The 9,317-nt window shown below is 41.2% G+C and overlaps 1 pseudogene; it reads left to right on the forward strand.

Annotated features, from left to right (window-relative positions):
• Positions 1-1,528: 1,528 nt before the first annotated feature.
• Positions 1,529-3,087, forward strand: LOC134484208 (presenilin-associated rhomboid-like protein, mitochondrial; annotated as a pseudogene).
• The last annotated feature ends 6,230 nt before the right edge of the window (positions 3,088-9,317 follow it).

The following is a 9,317-nucleotide window of genomic DNA, read 5'->3' on the forward strand; positions in this document are numbered from 1 at the left end:
GGAGCTGTAGCACTCTTACAACATGCCAGGATCTGTATCTCTTCACTGCCTACAATTAATAATTTCAAATCAAGTGCTGCTATGGGATTTCTTTTGTGAAAAAAGAAAATATACTCAACAAAAACAAAGTAATAGTATTAAAAACAAGAAATCATTTTTAAAAGAAAGTAGAAAAACGTTTATAGAAAAATGACAACAGGTAAAAAAATAGGCCAATGCAAGGAATGCTCTCCAGCTTCAGACCTGCTCTCTTCAAAATCATGTGCGAGCCTAAAAAAACAACCCTCCCTACTTATCCCCCACTGACAGGAAGAACTGAGTTTTGGGCCTCTGCCTGTTTCTGGTTGCTCCCCATAGTTATATAGTGACTTAGTACTGGTTTTGTGAAGCCTTTATTTTTCTGGACTCAGGATATACTGGCTCACTTAAGGATCTCTTGCCTACTTTTGCTCAGACTGCCTCCCTCTGTGTGATCCTCTGTGGGCTATACTGGGTGTCAGTCACAAGGCATTGTATGTTCTACACAAATGTTCTAAAACTGAGCTAAATTTCCAGCCTCCCTGTGTAAATTTAACACCAGAGAGAACAGGATTCCCCCTCCCGGTCACCGAAATACCTTATGACTCTTTTATGTACCTTATCTATGTCTCAGGTTACACATAAAAATGCAATGTTCATTCCCTCGGGTGTGAAATGGTTCCTCATTGAGAATGTATGTGTTCTACACACAGCCCTTTATCGGTGTATAAACTTGTATGCAAGCACTTTATTTGACCTAACACTAGGGGTTAGAGTTTGTAACTTTTAAAATCTATACCCGATCGGATAAGTAGAGATATTAATATGATTATATCTATCAACACAAATATTTATGTAATGTTTTGATATCTAGGCTTGCTTAAAATTTAAGTCAGATTTACAGTACAGCTGAACAGTACCTGTGTTTAATTTTCTGTATAAAATAAAACTCAAACTTTTAAAAATAAAAGAAATCATAAGTTCTTCAAAACATGGCAGACCCACAATGAATTTTCAGTATCGTGTCAAATTAATAATAATGAGTGACTGCAGGGTATGTCAATCGGCATAGGTTGGGAAGATGGCATTGAGAGTTGGCGTAGAGTGAGGCTGGGTCTGTGGTCATGAATGGGTGCCTCCAGTGAGCTTCGGTTACTGACATGTCTGCGACTCAGACTCTGGGGCTCCCTGACAAGGGTTGAAGTAATTTCTTCAGCAAGCAAATGTGAGTTTGGAAAAGCACCGAGGAAGGATGAACCTTGAAGATCAAACACAGGGTCAAGGGGGGAAACATAGAAGAAAGTGTCTTGATCCTGTCCCTGAAACAGACTTTTATCCTTCCCAGTATCATCCCTTATTTCTCTGAAAGCACAACTCATTCTTCCTTGACATCGTTCACCCGAGAAAGCATACCCACTAGGAAACTGCCAGCAGCATGAAGGCAGAAGCTGTGAGGAAACATAATCCTAGAGCGATGACCACGCTGTACTCCCCAGACTAAGAGGTCTCCATGGGAACGTCTTCAAGGTTAGAGTGGAATATTGTTGTCACGGGTATAGATGAGAACTTTGGCCATACGCCCCAGACCACCGAGGTATTTACGGACACGTCTTCTAGATCCTGTCTAGAAACTGATCCTGAAGAGAAAAAACAAAAGCTTGGAGAGGCTGGGAATCGATCCCGGGACACATACGTGCAAAGTATGCGCTCTACCAATGAGCTACAACTCAAAGCCCACTAGAGACCCCCTTTCCAGCATATATGAATTCACAGTGACACAAGATGCTTTTATAGTGCCTGAAGATATTTATATCACATATTTGTATACCATTATTGGCAATTTTTATGTCATCACATATGAGAAAAGAATCAATTTCCAATGCAAAGAAAACAAGAACAAGAACCATAAGAAATTTTGTGCTCTGCAAAACATGGCAGACCTACATCACTTGAAAATATTGTGCTAAATTCATTATAACGTGCTTCTGAAGGATTAGGAACACCAGGCAATATTGAAGGAAGGATTGGGTAGATGGCATTCTGAGGTTGGTTACAGGGAGTCTACGGTTGCCTTTAGTCTTCTGGGCCTCCCTTCTATGGAGCCCTCCAGGAGCTTTCTCAGACCCAGGCTCTGCGACTGCCCAAATCCGGGTATAAATTTTATCTTAGGCAACATTGTATATTTACAAATGTTCTGAGGAAGGAAGAACCTTGAAGATCAAACACAGGGTCAAGTGAAGAAGCATACAAGAGAAGTACCTTGATCCAGCCTCTGAAGGAAACAGTTTATTTTATCCCTAGGTCTAGCTTATATCAACACAACAGAAGGCTTTAATTCCACTATTTAGGCCACAGGCTGTATATTTGAATCAGCTATATTTAGCAATTTGAATCACCGAAATCCAGGGTACAGATAAATGTTGATGACATAAAAGTTAATGGTTGGACAGCATATGCCCAGAAAAGCAAGTAGATATCAGAAAGGAGATCCACAAGTGGTGTAATAGCCTAGGTGGTGGCCAGAAGCGGGTGACAGGCATCGTAATCACCACATCTCTCTCATTCTGCTTATGGACACCCTGCATTCCCTACATCTGACCATGTACATATTCTGTACACACAACCCAGCCTCAGAAGTCCTTTGGTCTCCAAGTTTCTGTCCACAATTTCTCCTTATTCCTCATGGCACAAATGTCTGTTTTGTGCAGCTTCTCATCCAGCATTGAGAACATTCTGGGTCAAGAACAGGTGGAACCCATGTTCATGTGTTCAGGTGTTATTTTCAATTTTGTCAGTTATGTGTGTAAAGTTGCCACATTAAAATAAGGACCTTCCCTTGGTGCTTCGGGATCAATCATGGCAAATGTTGCTGCAATCTGCACCACGATTCCAGACCCGAGGCTCCTTATCATCTTCCTCCGCGTTTTTGCCTTCATGGCAGGCAATGCCTTAAAAGTAATCATTGTCTTGGAACTAGCAGTGATGTTCCTGGGATGGATAATTTTTTATACGATATATTTCTTTATTTACATTTCAATTTTTTCCCCTTGCCTGGTGTTCTGTCCTTAAACCCCCTATCCCATCCCTCCTCCCCCTCCCCTTTCCCCATAAGGGTGTTTCTCTCCCATCCAGCCAGCTTACCACTCCTCTGATGTTCCCCTGCACTGGGAGTCCAACCTTCGCAGGACCAAGGGCTTCCCCTTCCACTGGTGACCCAACAAGTCTATTCTGTGCTACATATGCATTTGGAGCCTTGGGTCAGTCTGTGTATAGTCTTTGGGTAGTGGTTTAGTCCCTGGTAGCTCTGGTTTGTTGGCATTGTTGTTCTTATGGGGTTGCAAGCCCCTTTAGCGCTTTCAATCCTCTCTCTAATTCCTCCCACGGGTATCTCTCTTCTCAGTTCAATGGTTTGCTGCTAGCATTCACCTCTGTTTTTGACATGTTCTGGTTGTGTCTCTCAGGAGACATCTCTCTCCGGTTCCTGTCGGCCTGCACTTCTTTGGTTCATCCATCTTAACTAGTTTTGGTGGCTGTATATATGTGGGCCACATGTGGGGCAGGGTGTGAATGGCCATTCCTTCAATCTCTGCTATAAACTTTGCCTCCACCTCCCCTCCTATGAATATTTTTGTTCCCCCTTTTAAGAAGGAGTGAATCATCTGCACTTTGCTCACACTTCTTCTTGAGCTTCATGTGGTCTGTGGATTGTATTTTGGGTAATTTGAACTTTTGGGCTAAAATCCACTTATCAGTGACTTCATACCATGTGTGCTTTTCTGTGATTGGATTACCTCACTCAGGATGACACTTTATAGTTTAGTCCATTTGCATATGCATTTCATGAAGTCATTTTTTTTCGATAGCTGAGTAGTAATCCATTGTGTAGATGTAACATATTTTCTGTATCCATTCCTCTGTTGAAGGGCATCTGGGTTCTTTCCAGCTTCTGGCTATTATAAATAAGGGTGCTATTAGCATAGTGGAGCACGTGTCTTCCTTATATGTTGGGGCACCTTTTGGGGTTATGCCCAAGACTGGTATAGCTAGGTCCTCAGGTAATTTAATGTCAAATTTTCTGAGGAACGTCCTGACTGATTTCCAGAGTGGTTGTACCAGTTTGCAATCCCACCAACAATGGAGGAGTGTTCCTTTTTCTCCACATTCTTGCCAGCATCTGCTGTTACCTGAGTTTTTGATCTTAGGTATTCTGACTGATGCGAGATGGATCTCAGGGTTATTTTGATTTGCATTTCCCTGATGACTAAGGATTTTGAGCATTTCTTTAGGTGCTTCTCACCCTTCGATAGTTCTCAGCTGAGAATTCTTTGTTTAGCTCTGTACCCCATTTTTAAATATGGTTAATTGGCTCGTTAGAGTATAATGTCTTCAGTTCTTTCTATTTTTGCATATTAGCCCTCTATCGGATGTAGGATTGGTAAAGATCTTTTCCCAATATTTTGGTTGCCATTTTGTCCTACAGTCCTTTTGTGAGCCTTTGCCTTACAGAAGCTTTGCAGTTTTATGAGATCCCATTTGTCGATTCGTGATCTTAGAACATAAGCCATTGGTGTTTTGTTCAGAAAATTTGCTTCTATGAAGATCTGATAGAATTCTGCAGTGAACCCATCTGGTCCTGGGGTCTCTTTGGTTGGGAGACTTTTAGTAACTTCTTCTTTTTCTTTAAGTGTTATGGAAATGTTTATGTGGTTTATCTAATCTGGATTTAACTTTGGAACCTGGTATCTGTCTAGAGAATTGTCCATTTCATCCAGATTTTCTAGTTTTGTCGAGTATAAGCTTTTGCAGTAGCATCTGATGATTTTTTTTTATATTCTCAGATTTAGTTGTTTAGTCTTTCTTTTTATTTCTTATTTTGCTAATTTGGATACTCTCTCTGTGTCCACTGGTTATTCTGGCTAACAATTTATCTATCTTGTGCTTTTTGTTTCTACTTGGTTGATTTCAGCCCTGAGTTTGATTATTTCTTGCCCTCTGCTACTCTTGGATGTGTTTTCTTTATTTGTTCTAGAGCTTTTAGGTGTGCTGTCCAACTGCTAGTATATACTCTCCCGTTTCTTTTTGGAGGCACTCAGAGCCATGAATTTTCCTCTTACCACTACTTTCATTGTGTCCCATATATTTTGGCATGTTGTACCTTCATTTTAATTAAAGTTTAAAACTTGAATTTCTTTTTTTCGTTCTTGATCAAGTTATCATTGAGTAGAGGGTTTTTCACCTTCCATATGTATGTGGTCTTTCTGTCCTTTTTTTGTTATTGAAGACCAGCCTTAGTTGTGTTGGACTGAAAACATTCATGGAATACTTTCAATCTTATTCTTTTTGTTGTGGCCTGTATTGTGACTGATTGTATGGTCACTTTTGGAGGAGGTTTCTTGAGGTGCTGACAAAAAGGGTTATTCTTATGTTTTAGGATGGAATGTTCTATAGAATTTCTTTTTTGGTCCATCTTTTCAGGTCTATAGGTTTCATATATGTTTATGCGCATCTCTTGATTTAGGCTATGGAAGTTCGTCTATAATTTTGTTGAAGATATTTCCTGGCCTGTTAAGTTGGGAATCTTCACTCTCTTCTATACCTATTATCCTTAGGTATAAAGCAAAAGAAGGCAAGAGATCCTTAAGCGAGCCAGTATATCCTGAGTCCAGAAAAATAAAGACTTCACAAAACCAGTACTAAGTCACTATATAATTATGGGCAGCAACCAGAAACAGGCATAGGCCCAAAACTCAGTTCTTCCTGTCAGTGGGGGATAAGTAGGGAGGGTTATTTTTTAGGCTCGCACATGATTTTGAAGTGAGCAGGTCTGAAACTGGAGATCGTTCCTTCCATTGACCTATCCTTCTTGTATCTGTTGTCATTTTTCTATAAATACTTTTCGCAGTTGGTAAAAAAAGGCTTCTGATTATATAATACCATTACTTTCTTGTTTTGAGAATAGATTCCTTTCTCATAAAAGAAATGCCATAAAACTCCCATAACAACAGTAAATGGAAGTTACCAATGATCCATTAACATTTGATGCAGATCCTGGCCTGCTCTAAGAATAGTGCAGCACAGTGTAGCAATGCTGCTCCAGTCTCGCTATTTTGATATTGGATGCTATTGAATCACGTGTAGGCTTGGTGATGTAGCTTAATGGTAGAGCAGCTACCTTTCGTGGGAGTGGTCCTGGGTTTGACTCCCAGCATCTCAAGTCTCCTTTTTCTGTCTTCAGTTTCTTCGCGACATATCCCAGGATTTAACTTTGTTAGGAGGGTATATGTATAATTACTGCTTAAAGTGCTCATCTAGGACCATGACAACCAGGTGCATCTATAATCTAGACGATATCACCATGGAGTTTGCCATAGTCTGGTGAGTAGAGTGTGGATGTGCCTCCAGGAGTAATTTGTGCACAGCTTGGGTGAAACTCTGGTTTCATGCTTCTGGCAGTTTCCCTAGTGGGTGTACTTTCTCGTGTGACAAGGGCGAATGACTTATGCTTGGAGAGAAAGGATGGGAAGATTGGGTGGATCATTCCTATTTACTATGCAGAGAGCAGGAGCATTGTAGTTGTCATGGAGACTTAGGGTCTCTGTGGAATTAGGAGTGGACAGGTCTGAAGTGGGCAGACCTTGCATTGGTCTAACCTTTTTGTACCTGTGCGCATTTTTCTATAAACATTTTTCACAGTTTCCAAAGAAAATAATTCTTTGTTCTTAATACTATTACTTTCTTTTTCTTGAGAATCTTTTCTTTTCTCGTAAAAGAAATAGCATAAAAATTCCGTAACAGCCCTTAATTTGAAATTGTTAATTGTAGGCAGTGAACAGATGCAGATCCTGACAGGCTGTAAGAATGCTGTAGCTCACTGTAGCTGTAGCCATGTTACGTCAATCTTCCTTGCTTCATATGGGACATTATGGAGAGACTCAGATTTTTGGTTATGTAGCTCGATGGTAAAGCAACTTCTTTGCATGTCAGTGGTCCTGGGTTCGATTCCCAGCATCCCTATTTTCCTTTTGTGATTTGGGTTTATTTGCTAAGATATCACAGGATTTAACTATATGCTTCGAGGTTCTTATTGGTTACATCACGCATCTTTGACCATAACCCCAATGTTCATCTACAATACAGACATTTCAATGTGCCCTCCATAGTGTGCTGAAAACAGCATGGCTGCGCCTTTAGGATTGTTTTGTTCACACCTTGGGTTAAGCTCTGCTTTCATGCTCATGGCAGTTTTCCTGGTGGGTGTGCTTCCTCGGGTGATACATGACTTGGGTGAATGGGTTTGCTTTGAGAGAAAGGAATGGAGGGTTGGGTGGGACATTCCTATTTATTGAACAGGAGAGGAGCATTTGCGGTTGCAATGGAAACCAACGTCTTTGTGGATTCCCTTTTCCATGGCGACCTAGGTGATGCAGTGATAGGAGCATTATCTGTAGCCAAGCTTCTTGGTTCCCAGAGGCGAGCACTTGATTCTCCTTGACGGTCGGAAGACAGATGCAAGGATCCCAGACACACGTTGGCTAACTTCCACTTTGTCATTTGTGGCCAATGTATCCCTTTCAGAAAGAGAGATACTTGGAACATTCTGTCTCCTTAGAGGGTGCTGTTCTGTGCCATAGTGGATAGGTGACAATGCCACAAGGAGAGAGGGAAGAGGGATATAAGAGAAAATATAGCGTGCACTCTCTGATCTCAGCTCTCTCCTCTGTGATTCGTGTATGAGAAAAGGTGGAAAATTTTAAACATTAGTCAATAATTGTCCTGTACAGATGTCTAAGATGATTATTTAAATATGCAGCCCCCATTAGTCTCTCCGTCGGTCTCTCTGTTTTTGTCTATGTCCTTCCATCCTTCCTCCTGCTCCTTCCTAATTCTCCTTGTTGTCCTCCTCCTCATTCTATTTCTTAAACTCCTTTTGTATGTTGAGGTTCTGATTTCTTTTGAGACAATGATTCGCTGTGCCCTGGACGTCTTAGAACTAATAGTTTTATGATGGTGAGATTACAATTGTGAGACACCTGTTTGCTTTGAATTAATTTGAATTTTGAAGTTTCGATCTACTGTGGTACCTGCACTGCCTCCTGACCCTGTTTCTCCTGAGAAGGCCCCGCCATGCTGCTGTCTGCACACCTACTGTCTTAATGTCGCTAGTGAATCTCTTATAAAAGAACAATCTTTCTCAACTTGGTCCTAGTGAGAAAATGGCACACCAGAAAATTTTCAGTTTCTATTTTTTGCTGGATTTTTACAAGCTTTTCTGCCATCTTCACAGACATTCTCTATTGAATATGAACTTTACAAACTTTGCTCCTAGCCATGGACTTAGTATTTTATTTTTTACCCATGCATTTAGCACAGTGGGCATTTTCTGATTTTAAGAATTTCACATTCTCCAGTTCTCCAGTTATGGCATTTATTTAGTGTCTTGTCTGTGAAATGTTCACCTTATCCTCCCTGCCCCCGCGCCCCACAGTGACAGAGATTTTCTTCTGTGCATTCTGTTAGATAGTGTTTAGTCTTATTTTATATCTTTGCATATGATACAACATAGGACCTAAATCTTATTTGTATTTAAAGATATTCATTAATTTTACGTGTCTATCTGCATGTGTAGCACCATTTCCCATGAAGGCATCAGATCCCCATATGGTGGTTGTGAGCGGTCATGTAGTTGCAGAGAATTGAACTCAGGACCTGTGGAAGAGCAGTTGGGACTCGTAAACATTGAACCATCGACTACTGGGCCTTGGGAATTGAACTCAGTCTTCAGCCTGGTTACATGTTTTTCTACCCACTGATGACCTCGCCAGCCCGGTTTTCCTGATTTGACAGGAACTGCGTTGAATACTTAGTTCATTTCATTTTTTTTATTAACTTGAGTATTTCTTATTTACCTTTCGAATGTTATTCCCTTTCCCAGTTTCCAGGCCAACATCCCGCTCACCCCTCCCCCTCTACTTCGATATGGGTGTTCCCCTCATCATCCTCCCCACATTACCAGCCACCCCCCAACCATCACATTCACTGGGATTTCAGTCTTTGCAGGACCCAGGGCTTCGCCTTCCACTGGTTCTCTTACTAGGCTATTCATTGCTACCTATGAGGTTAGAGTCCGGGGTCAGTCCATGTATAGTCTTTGGGTAGTGGCTTAGACCCTGGAAGCTCTGGTTGCTTGGCATATGGGGTCTCGAGCCCCTTCAAGCTCTTCCAGTTCTTTCTCTGATTCCTTCAACAGGGGTGCCGTTCTCAGTTCCATGGTTTGCTGCTGGCATTCACCTATGTATTTG

The sequence above is a fragment of the Rattus norvegicus genome, chromosome X, assembly GCF_036323735.1.
Source record: "Rattus norvegicus strain BN/NHsdMcwi chromosome X, GRCr8, whole genome shotgun sequence".
In the NCBI taxonomy this organism is placed as follows: domain Eukaryota; kingdom Metazoa; phylum Chordata; class Mammalia; order Rodentia; family Muridae; genus Rattus; species Rattus norvegicus.